The sequence below is a fragment of the Macadamia integrifolia genome, unplaced genomic scaffold, assembly GCF_013358625.1.
Source record: "Macadamia integrifolia cultivar HAES 741 unplaced genomic scaffold, SCU_Mint_v3 scaffold215, whole genome shotgun sequence".
NCBI classification, from domain to species: domain Eukaryota; kingdom Viridiplantae; phylum Streptophyta; class Magnoliopsida; order Proteales; family Proteaceae; genus Macadamia; species Macadamia integrifolia.
In genome coordinates this window covers 141916-157223 of record NW_024868541.1, presented here as the reverse complement: position 1 = coordinate 157223, position 15308 = coordinate 141916, and positions in this window count along the sequence as shown.

Genomic DNA, 15308 nt, shown 5'->3' with positions numbered 1-15308 from the left:
TAGGCGAGCAAGGACTGGTGGGTGCCTTACCCTTCGATTGACCACCACTCTAACTTCTTCTACTCTGATTGGGCTCAAATTTATCGGGCAACCTTCTCTAGTGATTTTAAACATGTTGGGATCATCATACCCCATTGGTTATGAGCCTAATGTGGAGATATACTAAACTCGACCTCTTTTATGATAGGTTATACTAGAAACTCACGTCATCGCATGCCAGATCTACCTCATACCAAAGGTGATCATTGTACACAATTAGGTCCTCAAAGATCTAGATGTGATAAGTAAGCATAATGATGGCAACTGGTTACATTAAATTGAAGCAAAGGGATGGAAACCCCAACATAGTCACTTGAGAAAGAAATGGAGTTTTATTCATGGTGAATTCGAGTAATAATAGCAAAAAATGATGTATATGCCTACAAATTAAATTATTCAAACCATTCCACTATCAATTGATAGAGGATGGACATAGTGGTATTTTCATTCAGAGAGGGAAAGTGAAGAAATGAAGGAAAAACCCCCAAATTCCAAAGATTTTAACCGTAAAGGGGTAAATGCATAGCAGAAGAAAGGAATCCCAAGCACACATGGATGAAAAATGATTTCTCTACCGATGGGTATGTGCATTGAGAGTGAGTAGTGTTATTTGAACCATACAATTACAAGAAATAAGTGAAATGAGAAGCAAAACCTAAAACAGAGAAATTAGGGCAAGAAATTGATGTTTTCTCTCTATAATCGGTCAATCAAGGCCAACAAACCATGGAAAGTATAAATGGAACACCACATTGCCAAGAAAATAAACAGTCCATGGAGAAAATGAAGTATATGATGAGATTCTAAGTTTATGTAATGAAAGAATACCAAAAGACATCATTCTCAAAGAGAAAATGGAGAAAAGAGAACTTACTTGAGGATTTGAGGAGATGAAGAAGAGTTGAACACCAATTCTTTGAGTGAGATTGTGAGTTGAAGCAGGGGGATAGGTCCCTCAAATCGCCCTAGCCGAGTTTGGAAAGAAGAAAGAGAGAAAGTGGGAAAAAAGGGTTTTAAAACCCCTTTTTAATCGATCTCGGATGAGACTGGTGGGCCGTCGATCGACGAGCGCCAGTTTAGGTATCAAGGCCCATAATGGCCTAGATTTGGGTTTTTAGTATTTTGCACCTAGTAGGCCTCAATTAGGTACCAATAGGAGTAATTTGTTGCTTAATTAAGCATTGTAGTATGATCAATTTGTAAAATTGAAATTTAATGTGGGTATGTTGGGTCATGTAGTGTGGTGCATCAAGGTAACCTGTGATATAAAATGAATTTGATTGTGAATATATATACAAATGTTGTGGCACTCAATCAATGCTTGTATTTTGGAATAATCCAGGTACAGAACACCATGGTACACACCAAATCCGGTGGTCGTGCCCGTGGTACCTCTCGTGGTCGACCACCCATTTCCCGTGGACCTCAACTCATGGGGTAATCCTCACATCCACCACCACAAGTGGATCATGATCTGGAGGAATTTTAGGGTAACCCACCCGTGAATGAAATTCTGGGTCCCCCACATGTCATCACTCCTTGTGATGTGGCGACTCTTATACAACAATCGCAAGGGGCATTTCAGCAGCAACAAACTTTCATGGCTGCTATGCAACAATACTTGAACCCTACTCTACAGGGCCAGCCTCCTAGAGAGGTTACTCCAGAGGACCCTCCCGTGGGGTCAGGTATTGGAGTGCAATCCAGAGGAACACCTCCTAGGGTTGTACCTTAAGATCAACCAGGAAGTACCCCTCTAGTTCCACCATATGGCACTCCCCCATTTATGATGCCTCCACCCTATCCCTACTATTCGACTTATCCACCTTACCATCCACCATCTACTACTACGGAAAAAGTGGTGGAGCTTTTTAAGAAGTACATGCCACCCATCTTCACCAAGGTGGGTAATGACCTGTTGGAGTTGGATCGGTGGATCCAAGAGTTGGAGAAAGTATTCGATATTGTAGATTGCACAGAGGCACAGAAGCTTATATGTGCAGGGTTGCAACTTAGAAATAAATCTGATTCTTGGTGGAAAGCTTCCAAGCCTATATTGATGGCAACTCACCTAAAGCCTACTTAGGAACAAATCAAGGAATTGTTCTTATCAAATTACTATCCAAAGAGCTTTAGAGACCGCAAAGAGGTGGAGTTTATGGCACTAACTCAAGGAAACAAAACTGTTCTGGAGTATTAGCAACAGTTCGAAAGATTATTTTATTTTGCTCCTCGCCATTTGAAGTCGGCTAAGGAAACAGTCGAGAAATTTCTGAAGGGGCTAAAGACATCTATCGGTACAGTGCTAGAGGTGTTGGACTTAACTGATTATGCAAAAATTATGCAAAAATCCAAGACAATGAAAGATAAGCAAAGGGGAGAACCACCCCTTATACCGAGACTATAGAAGAGGGCAAACCCATATGCTGATTCGAGTAATCCAATCAAGAGCTTTCGTGGGTCATACTCTTATAGTCCCTCCTATCGGCAGCCTTACAGGCCATCGGGTTATCCTTCCTGACCTGCTAGTGGACCGGGCACTATATCTTTCTGGCCTAACACTAGTGTGGTGCCTATGGCCCCGAGACCCCCTCGTCCTCCAGCTACACCAGGGTCAGTACAGAGAGCTCCCGCTCTGGTTTATGCACCACTGAACCGATGCTATAATTGTCATTCGTACGGGCACTTCGCCAAGGATTGTCGGTACCTAGCAGTGGCACCACCTAATCGACCCCTTATCCATAGACCTGCATTGACTCAAGGAAACCAACCTCAAGGAAGGATGTATGCCTTAACAGCTGAGGAGGCTGAAGCCAGTACTGAAGTAGTAGCAGGTACACTTTAAATTAAAAAAATTTTATGATAAATTTTAAGTAACCTATTATACTTATATGCAATACAATGCTATGTGTCTTATCTGTAGCAGGTATACCTACATATGTCATATTCGACTCCGAAGCTTCACATTTATTTATGTCTAAGAGATTTGCTAAGAAGTTGATGTGCCATCTAAGACCTTAGAATGCAAGTTAGTGGTTAGCACACCTACAGGCACAGTAAAACAATTGAAAGAAGTGTGTGGGCCATGTTCAGCTGAGATTAGTGGTAAGAAGCTGGATGCCCAGCTTATCAAATTTAGCATGCAGAATTTTGATGTTATTCTAGGTATGGATTGGTTTCGGCTCATCGAGCAAATGTGATGTGTGCCAAGTAACAAGTTAAAATGAAGGATGATGAAAGAGTAGAGCTTGTGCATCAAGCTGAAAGGTCAAGGAGACCTAGAAAGATCATCATCTCTGCATTGCAGGCAGTGAAGTTATTAGAAGATGGATGTCAGGGCTACCTTGCATCAGTACTAGATGTGGATGCAAAGGTTACACCACTAGAGGAATTAAAGGTAGTCAAGGAATTCCCTGATGTCTTCCCAGATGATCTAACCCAGCTATCGCCTGACAAAGAGCTAGAGTTTGCTATTGATCTGATTCCTGGAGTTGCCCCAGTGTCTAAAGCTCTGTATAGAAGGCACCAGTTGAATTAAAAGAGCTACAGACATAGTTGCAAGATTTTTTGAAAAAGGGGTTTATACACCCAAGTGTCTCACCTTGGGGTGCACCAGTCTTATTTGTTAAGAAGAAAGATGGTAGTATGCATATGTGCATCGATTACTGGGAACTGAACAAGTTGATCATTAAGAATCGGTATCCATTACCACACATCGACGACCTATTTGATCAACTGCAAGGTGCTAAAGTGTTTTTAAAGATTGATCTTAGATCAAGTTACTATCAACTCAAAATTAAGAGCAGTGACACACCAAAGACAGCTTTTAGAACTCGATATGGTCATTATGAATTCTTAGTGCTACCTTTCGGGCTAACCAATGCACCGGCTACTTTTATGGATTTAATGAATCAGATATTTCACGATGTCCTCGATAAGTGGGTCATCTTTTTTTATTGATGACATCTTGATTTACTTGAAGTCGGAAGAAGAACATGCAAAACACCTGAAAATGGTACTACAGAGACTAAGAGAGTAGCAGTTATATGCCAAATTTAGCAAATGTGAATTTTGGCTCAAGCAAGTAGGATTCCTAGGACATGTGGCATTTGAGAATGGGATCGAAGTGGACCCAGATAAAGTGGAAGTTGTAGTAGAGTGGGAGGCACCCAAGAATGTAACAGAGATCAAAAGCTTCTTGGGCTTAGTAGGCTACTACCAGTGCTTCATCAAAAAGTTTTCTCAAATTTTGGCGCCAATGACTAAGTTGACTAGGAAAAGTGTAAAGTTTGAGTGGTCAGAAGAATGTGAAAATAGCTTCCAAGAGTTGAAGAAGCGGTTAGTGTCAACTCCTGTATTGACCATTCCAAATGGTACATATGGGATGACAGTCTATACTGATGCATCCAAGATCGAGTTGGGTTGTGTTCTCATGCAACACGGTAAGGTGGTAGCATATGCATCCAGATAACTTAAGGAGTATCAGAAGAACTACCCCACTCATGATTTAGAATTGGCAGCAGTCATTTTTGCCTTGAAGATCTGGCGTCATTATCTGTATGGGGAAAAGTGCGAGATCTACAGTGATCACAAAAGCCTTAAGTACTTCTTCACCCAACAAGATTTAAATATGAGACAAAGGAGATGGCTTGAACTCATGAAGGACTATGATTGTAACATTCAATACCACCTTGGAAAAGCTAATGTGGTGGCTAACGCTCTAAGTCCGAAGTCTCAGACTGTATCACTTTCATACTAAGCTGTCAGTCCACAGTTGATACAAAAGGAAGTGTTGATGGATGAAATTCTTCTATACGAAGGGGCAACCTTGGAGCTAGAACACCAGTCAGATGATGTTAGGCAGTTGACTATATCCTTGACAGCCTTACAGGTATATCCATCCATTAGACAAGAAGTGATAACAAAACAATCTTTAAATCCTGAGCTATAAAGGATCAGGCTGAAAATTCAAGAGCAGACAATGAATGACCTTGACTTCGCAACAGCCAATGACGGGGCATTACTATTTTGGGACAGGTTGTGTGTGCCCAATGACATGGAGATATACAGGACAAGATTGTGAAGGAGGCACATAGTTCAGAATATTCACTTCATCCCAGAAATATAAAGATGTATAAAGATCTTAAACGAAGCTATTGGTGGCCAGCAATGAAGACCACTATTGTCTTGTATGTGGCATAGTGTCTCGAGTGTCAGAAAGTCAAGGCAAAATGGCATCGACCATATGACACTTTTTAACCACTCCCTGTACTGAGTGGAAGTGGGATAGGATCACCATAGACTTTGTCACAAGGCTACCCCGTACACCCAAGGGGATGGATGTAATTTGGGTGGTAGTTGGCAAGCTTACCAAGACTGCTCATTTTATCCTGATCAGGATCAATTACTCCATAGACAAGTTACCCTAACTTTATATGGATAACATAGTCCGGTTACATGGGGTACCAGTAAGCATTGTGTCAGATAGAGACCCGAGATTTACATCAAGATTCTAGAAGAGTCTCTAACAAGCATTAGGGACACAAGTGAATCTAAGTATTTCTTTCCATCCACAGACTAATGGGCAATCAGAATGAACCATACAAATACTGGAGATATGCTCAGGGCCTGTGCAATGAAAATGTGTGGCAGTTGGGAAGAATACATACCTCTTATGGAATTTGCCTATAATAATAGCTACCAAACCACAATTGGGATGGCTCCATATGAGGAACTGTACGGCAGGAAGTGCAGAATAGCCCTATATTGGGATGAAGTAGGTGAGAGGCAGATGCTTGGACAAAAAATGATACAGAACAAGTGTGACAAGGTCGACGTCATTCGGGAAAGGATTAAGGCAGCACAATCACACCAAAATAGCTATGCAAACAACCGTAGGAAGGACATTGAATTCCAAGAGGGAGAAAGTATTTCTCAAGATCTCTCCTACCAAAGGGTTTTATAGATTCCACAGGAAGGGCAAGATAAGTCCGAGGTATATTAGCCCATTTGAAATCTTGGCTTGAGTTGGCTCCATAGTAGACATGTTGTCTCTTCCACCTTCCCTCAGCAATATTCACAATGTGTTCCACGTGTCTATGTTGAAACAATACATCCATGATCCATCACATATGCTACCCATAGAACTTGAATATTTAGAAGCTGATATGACCTATAAAGAATAGCCCTCTAAAATCCTAGACCAGAAAATAAAGATTCTTGCAATCTCTCCGTCGCTTTTGTGAAGATTTGAGGGGCTAATCATTCACTTGAAGAAGTAACTTGGGAAAAAGAAGATGATATCCAAGCCAAGTATCCTCATCTCTTCGGACAACAAGGTACTACAATTTCAAGGACAAAATTTTCAAAAAGGGGGGGGGGGTAAATGTGATACCTTACTCTCTAAACCCAGTCTAATTCTCTGATTGGTTTAATTTGGTCTTGTAGGATTTGAACCCGAGCGAGCCGAGGCGAGTACCTTATGGAACATGATGGCAAGGGTGACTCTGAACTCAGGGTGGCCAGATGAGTTGGAGTCAGTGCCTAATGAAGTCCATGTGCCCAAGTCATGCACTTGCATGTATCACCAAGCCATGTACACACAATAAAGGTACGTAGCCATATATTAGGATAAGTATGCGTGTTAATCAATTATCGAAAGGGAAATACGTTTCGAGGCTGAGCCCCCACCAAAAATCTCAATATTTCAGCTAAACTTTGGCTGATTGGTGGGTGGTCATGGTTAGGTTGGACCCACCAGTGTGACCTACCACTCTGATCTTTAGATATTTCAACCCAACTATAAATAGAATTTATTACTTTTCTTCACCCTCATTTATTGTGGGTTAGAAAAGTAAAGAAAAGAGAGAAAAGAAGGAGAGAGAAGGGAAGAAGAAGGAAGAAACAGGGAAGAAGATGATCGATGTGCATCGTCGGGGTCATATCTCTTAAATTCGACACCGGAAATATGACCCTCATCTTGAGATCTACGATTTGAGATGATTAAAGACGATATTTCTTAAACCCTTATGAAACCCTAAGTGAAATCCTATGATTTGGGTAGGAATCCTTCAGATCTTGTTGATCCCACTTGAGATGATGAATCTAAGGTTTAATGAAAGGCCTATATGTTATTTATGAAGGTTTTAGAGGAAGAACTTGCAAGATTTGCAAAGCATTTGTTGATCTCTTGAGCTAAAGAGAAGATTTGAGGTTTTTGAAGTGTTCTTGAGCAAAAAGGTAAAACCCAAGCTTAGAACTTTGAATCGATCATAGATCTATTTTGGAATCATGGTATGGAACCTTAGATTTGTGGAAAATGTGGTCAAATCGACCCGTGATGGTTTTCCCAAGGTGGGATGAATAATGGAAGTGAACAGCAAAATCCCAGTTTTGATTGGTGGGTGCCCTGAAAGTGGATGGACCCACCAATCCAAGCCCGTCGGTAGAGGCAGAGCCCCTAGGTTGAGCGACGAGCAAGGATTGGTGGGCACCTGGCCCATCTTTCCTAGCCCGTCGGTCTAGACAGGGCCCTTGGGTCGATCGGCAAGCAAGGACCGGTGAACACCCGGCCCGTTGCTCCTAGCAGTGTCCATAGATTGACAGGCGAGCAAGGACTAGTGGTTGCCTTACCCACTGGTTGACCCACCACTCCGACTTCTTAAGTTTCGATTAGGCCCAAATTCATTGGGCAACCTTCTCTAGTGATTTTAAACATGTTGGGATCATCATACCCTATTGGTTATGAGCCAATGTGGAGATATATTAAGCTCAACTTTTATGATAGGTAGTTGTCACACCCCACTTTCAATAGACCCAACTTATCATTAGGAATACTGGCAGTGTGAATAAGACACGTACCTATCTTATGAACCTACTAGGATCTCTGATAGCAGTACCTTAACATTTCACAATCTCACATCATAAACCAACTAAAAGTAGCGGAATCATCAATAAAATGGGAAAATGCCTAATGATAAAATATTATCCATAACCGAGTTATTCTGTTACAAACATCCATGACTTATAAATAATAAGTTCAAAAGTATACCATCTACAAACTCGTATCAAAATCACCTAAAAATATGCCGAACACCTCAGGTGTTGCCTATGCATAGAAATCACAAGCACAGTCCTGGCCATACTCCTCCGCATTTGACATCCACCAGTCGCTCACTCTATACTCGGATCCAGAAGAAAGAAAGTCACTAGCCATAGGCACGACTGTACCTGTATCATCATCTAAAAAGTGCGTAAACGTGGGGTGAGCTTTCTAACTCGAGGGGTGAGGTTTAAGCACATCCAAGTAAAACAATCACAGTAATATTTATAATGCATGATAATAGAAATTAAACACATAGTCCATGATGCTCGTGATGCAATTTATTTATTTTATTATCCACCTAACAATACAACTAAGTCTGGTAAATGCTACTATGGCACATTAGGTTGTTCCCTCATCTCAGAACCGCCATCGACTACGCAGGGATACAAACCCTAGCAGTGAATAGAAGCCTGTCGGTCCCTGTATGCGTCCATGGGTCACCCAACAAACCCTTGATAATCCCCTTCTAGCTGTCACGGCACTGGTACCAATCATCAGCCACGTCTGACAAGTTCTCTCCTCCGACAACAATCACATCATACCGTGGGTGTGGCATTCCAGAAAGGCACATCGAACATACCATAATGGGTTATCCAACACCTTAACCCCTATTGGTAAGGGTTCGTAGCATAGGGAGTGACACCTAACCATATATATGCTACATGCCTTCATAATGATACAGTTAGTATGAATTACACGATACCGGTAACACATCGACCACAAAGTGTAATCCATCTCCAATTTCAGTCTCGGGTACACGATACTAGTAACACATCAGCCAAAAAGTGTAACCTGAGACTGTTTACCTAATCTAGCATGCATATAACAATTGAGTATGGACTACGCAACACTGGTACCAATCGTCAACCACGAAGCGTATTTATTTTTAAATGTAGTCCTGGAACACATGATACCGGTAACACATCGGCCACAAGGTGTAATCCATGACTACTACTATCTCTAATACACATAATCAATGCATGAATACAGCATACATACAAAAATCACAGCACCGGTACCACCTCAGTCACGTCGGATTCTATCTCATACATATAACAAACACACGGCGATCACGGTACCAGTACCACCTCGGCCACACCGGATCCCATCATACATATCAATAAAAATTTCATATCAAATCCATCAGAATGTAACATATGATAAATCATCATCATCATCATGTGAGCAATATAATTAAATATATTAAATCTCCATATGTGAGTAATTCTAGAATAATAAACATTCCCAAAGTAAGGAAATCCATCCCTCACCTTGTTTATGCTTATGTGTTAGGGTTTAAGTAAGGCCACCAATCGATCAACTCAACTTTGACCTCGGGGCATGTGCGCATCACTGTCCTAAGCACAAAGGCAATCGTACATCAGTACATGTCAGAAACACCAAGAGGGATCCACATGGGTCACCCCCAAAGGGTACAGACAAGATCCATCAGTGACAGTAATGTCAACAGAAACACCCACCGGAAGTAAGGACTTTTCCACCGAAAATATCAGTCCTATTCCCAGTGGTGGTGGTAGAGAGCTCACAAGGCTCTGTGGTTCACCGGAAACATCCCACCGGAAGTAGGTCCAGTGTTTCTAGTGGCTTGTTTCCGATGGCAGTACAGAACTACCCAACTAGAATTGTGGCTTTCCAGCTCGGGCCCGATCATCAGGATTTGTTCCGTGGAGTTTGTAGGGAATGTTCCTAACATCATCCTAAGCCAATAAAATCTTGATTCCACTGAGACGTTTGGGAGATACATCGATCGAACGATTGAAATCCTAGGTTGTCATTTGATCATTCTTGTTGCCAGAGCTCACCAGACTCGGTTTGAGCTCAACAATGGCACCGGGAAGGTAGAATACTCATTTCCCGACCTAAAGGGGGTTTGTGCACTAAGATTACACCCACACCTAGCTTAACCTAGGTCAAAATGAAGAGTGTGGGTAGTAGGAGTGATTGCACTTACCTTCGGCAGCAATTCCGACAACTAGGCGGTAGCCGACTCTAAGGTAAGTCCCCTCCCTTCTTCTTCCGCTTCTTCGTCTTCTTCTTCACCTCTTTCTCTTTTCTCCTATGTTTGAGCAAAGTAGAAATGAGGAAATGAATTCCTCATTTCTCACTTAAAAGGTAAATAGGGCTTAGGGTCCATTTGGTTGAACCCTATTCGGACCAATCGGGTTAATATGACTTTCGAAGCACGAGAACCCGACTACTTGTGTCCGTGAAATGCCCATGTCACGAGGAATGTGTGAAGGATGATTTGGGATCATCTAAGACTTTTTACGAGTGACAGACCCACGGGCATCGAAATCTTGACAGCAGCCTGTTTGGCTCACCGAAAATAGCCCACCGAATTCAGGCCCAGTGCTTTCGGTGGCTTATTTTCGATGGTCTTGCTGTCCACCAACTAGCCTTGCATGGGTCGTTACCCTTGGCCATGCTCATGGCCTTTCGGCCACTTCGGTATAGGTTGAGATTCATGTGTGGGGAGTCGAGTCACTTACCGTCTGGGATCGGGGGATACGAATCCCCTCCAGTTCGACTGGCACGTGATGCACAAACATGTGGATCTGTCCCCCTTCGGCAATGAGCGACTGCTTTAATGAAGAGAAAGGCCCATTTACTTTTTCAGTACCCACGGCTGACCTTCTCTCGCCACCCTATGGGCGTATCGTGAGATGGAGTTCACGACTCGTACCCTGGGTATACACGCACTGTGGTTGCAAGTAGCACATGACCTATGACTTAGATGTGATGTTTAGGTGGTTTAAGATAATGAAATGAACTTGCATACATATAGGTGCATTTATATTACGAATGATTGCTTGGTCTTTTTTTTCACTTACTGAGCTAGTGAGCTCATTCCACGTGTGCACCACTTTTTAGATGATCTTATAGGTTATCCGGCTGAAGAGCTAGAGCCGAGACCCACTATGGAGTTTTTAGCTAAGGACTGGTGGGTCCCAGAAGATCTTGTGCAAGGGGCCGAGTGTCCATGCGAGAGTTGTGTTACGGGATAGCAACACTGATACCAACCCTGGTTTCTTTTTTATTATTTTATGATGTTATCCCTTTTGTGTTCTAGATATTTAAATTGTAATTCTTGTGTATATATCACGCCTATGGGTCTACATGTATATGTACTATGTAATACAATTTGGGTATCAAGAGTACTGGGGTATTTATAGATATGTACATGTAAGACTTCCATTGAAATATAGAACTTGCTTGACTTAGTGTGTGTGTATGTTGTACTGTGATTACTTTATCAGATGATCCTATCAAATTTGGGTTAATTAGTGTTAACTCGGTCACCGGTCTGATTCTGTGTGAATAGGGGTGTGACAATAATCCTTCATACTTTTGGCCAATAAATGGCATCGTATAAAGAATTATGGGGGGTGATTGTTGATACCTGATTTTAGCAAATCCGGCCTACAAGACAATTAGTTAATCAATTGACGTCAATTTATTGACCAATTGTGTTAAGGACCTGACCGATTAAGCTGACCGTAACCAGGTTGGCCAGAAATATGACAACCTTATATTAAGGAGTTGATCAATCAGAATAACCATCAGGTGGATCGAGTAGACTGATCGAATACAGTCAGATGACTGATTGTGACATTTTATGGTCAGCTGACTGATTGTGACTTTTTACAATCAGCTGACCAATTTTTAACTTTTTACGGTCAGTTGATCGAGTCCGGCTTTTCGATCAGTTGATCGAGTCTAGCTTAAGTGATTAAGGTTGTTATAACTAATTAACTATCCACTAAGGACATGATTACTATTAGATGACCGAGTCTGGATTAAGTGGTAAAGGTAGTTATAACCAATTCACTATCCCACTAAGGACATGATTAAACATGGGTTGCTACAATTACGATACTACCAAAAGAGGAGGATCTTTTAAATAAATCTATAAAAGGGACTATGGTAGAAGAAGGGGGACACAGATAACAAATCAAACAAACCCAAACATCAAGTCTTATCTTATCTTCCTTTTTTTTTTTTTTTTTTAATCTCTCATGTTTTAGATTAGCATTTTCTTTCAAAGTCATGTACTTCCTTCAAGCCATGTACTTCAGTTCATAGTATAACAATCACGTCTCTAGTATGTTTAGCATCAACAGAGATGCAGATCACGATTCTGGTATGTTTAATATCAACAGAGACAACAGATCTTGTTTCTAGTACGTTCAACATCAACAGAGAATAACAGGTTGTATTTCTGGTATATTGAATATCAATAGAGGCAAGATTACACTTTTCCCTTGTCTATGAGTGACTACCATTTGCCTTCATCTTTTTTAATCTTTGCATCACATTTTAAAGAACATTAAAAATCTCTAGAGTTGATTGGGGCAAGAGGAGAGCCCAAGTCGCTTGATTGAAGTCAAATCTACTATTGAATCTAGTCAGAAAGGATTCTAGCATGCCCACGCACACACTAGTACGGTCAGATGACCGTGACTTAGGAGAGGATTTTGTTGCTGAAAAAACTTGGCATGCCCGGTGGGACACTCAAAGAAGAAATCGTGATGCCAAGAAGAAGAAGGGCTCAAAATTCGGGTGCAAAAGTAGTTGGTGGTCCTCTAACACCACCAAGCCCTGAGCACAATGCTGAAGCCACCCCATCAGGGGCACAAACAAATGAGATTGGCGAAGACATGATTCATCAATTAGTGACAGTTATGCAGTATGAAATATGTCAATCGGTCAAAGTCTGTATACTGGGCATTACAGATCAATATGACCACCTATTGGATCTCTATGTCCAATTATTCATAATTCTTATGGCTTAGATTCAGCCAAATGTATGGAATCAAAAACCCAACATTAGTCAACTTTGATTTGGCTAGGGGCATGGTCAAGCGGATGGAGTTCATATTGGGATTAACACAATTGGTCAACTCGGCTAATCAGCCTAGTTATATGATCAGTTAACCCAATCAAGCTAGTCAGCCTAATCATATTGGAAGTTCAAGCTATTTAGTGATCAATGATAGTTACATTAGGGGCATGCCCCTACAACAGTCATGTACCATGCCACGGTTCCAAACAACAATGGCATATCCAATTAACCCTATGATTGCACAAGCATGACATGGTGTGCCCCTACAACAGCCATGTACTAGACTTTGAAAGGGGCTGAAAGGGCATAATCCTTTATACTTTTGGCCTGTAAATGGCATCATATGAAGAATTATGGGGGCCGATTGTTGGTACCCGAATTTAGCAAATCCGGCCTACAAGACAATCGGTTAATAAATCAACGTTAATTTATTGATCGATTTTGTTAAGGAGCTGACTGGTTAAGCTGACCGGAAATCAAGTTGGCCAAAAAAATGATGACCTTGTATTAAGGAGTTGATTAGTCAGAATAACCATCAGGTGGATCGAGCAAATTGACTGAATACGGTAAGATGACTGATCGTGATATTTTACGGTCATCTAACTGATTGTGATTTTTTACGGTTAGCTGATCGATTTTGACTTTTTACAGTCAACATTTTGGATTTTTACTGTCAGTTGACCGAATTCATATTTTCGATCAGCTATCCGAGTCCGGCTTAAGTGGTTAAGGTAGTTATAACCAATTAACTACCCACTAAGGACATGATTAATGTTAGCTAACCAAGTCTGGCTTAAGTGGTTCAGGTAGTTATAACCAATTCACTACCCCACTAAGGACATGATTAAACATGGGTTCCTACAATTATGAAACTGCCAAAATAGGAGAATCTTTCAAATAAAGCTATAAAAGGGACTATGCCGGAAGAAAGGGGACACACACAACAAATCAAACAAACCCAAACATCTTATCTTATCTTTCTTTTTTTTTTTCTTTTTTTATCTTTTATGATTTAGATTAGCATTTTCTTTCAAAGTCATGTGCTTCCTTCTAGTCATGTACTTCAGTTCATAGTGTAATGATCACGTCTCTAGTATGTTTAGCATCAATAGAGATGCAAATCACAATTCTGGTATGTTTAATATCATCAAAGACAACACATCTTGTTTCTGGTATATTCAACAGAGAACAAAGAATAGAGAACAGCTGGTCGTATTTCTGGTATATTGAATATCAATAAAGACAATATATTTTCTCCTTATTTATGAGTTACTATCATTTGTCTTCATCTTTTTCAATTCTTGCATCATGTTTTAAAGAACATTAAAAGTATCTAGAGTTGATCAAGGCAAGAGGAGAGCCCAAGTCGCTTGATTGAAATCAGATCTACTATTGAATCCGGTCAGGAAGGATTCTGGCACATCCACGCACACACTGGTACGGTCAGCTAACCGTGACGTTGGAGAGGATTTTGTTGCCCAACAGTTGTAAGCTAAAAAGACTCCCTTGACTTCTAAAGCAATATATGTATTTCCCTGTAATAGAATTGTTGCATCGGGACTCTTTCCAACGGTTGGGTTCTTCAGAGAGTCATTCGACAATTCAGAGGATCGACCATGTGTTGGGGTGTGTGTCAAAATCCTCCCAACCCTAGAGAGGATCTGGATCCTGCTTTTTTTATATCCACTTACGTTTTATCAAGTTTCAAGCTATAAACTACCCTCAATTGGAATGCTCTCCTCAAGCTCCTGCCCCATTTTTTTTTCTTGGGGCGTGCGGGGGTAGAATTAGGGGGTGTTAATTTGTCTCTGAAGGCCCAAACCTACACTGGTCCATCCTTTGCCTGGACAGGGTCTAGCCCAAGAATTCTAGCATTGAGGGCGAGTTGGGATTGAAAAAACTTGGCCCTAAGTTAGGGTTGGGTTGAGCCAGGGTCGAGGCCTTGGGAGTCGAGATGATCTCGGCTTGGCCTGACCCGACCCTATCTTCTTCTTCTTCGATCGAGAGAGTTGGCCAAGAGTAATTAAAACCTTTCAGATTAGGGCTTCATCACTTTGGGAGAACCACTCATGCTACTCCAGGTTGATCGAACTGAGATAAAAGAAAATGGTGAGGATCTGGCTCCTAGAAAAAAGGGAAAAGAGAGGGAAGGAAGAAATCGGTGATGGCAACTATGGTTTCATAGTAGAAAAAATGGGATCTCAAAGGGTGAAAACAAAGAGAAGGGTTATATAGAAGGGAATCGAACGTAGGCATAGTCAGGGGCCTCATGACAACCATGGGAGTTGGGGATGGTACTAT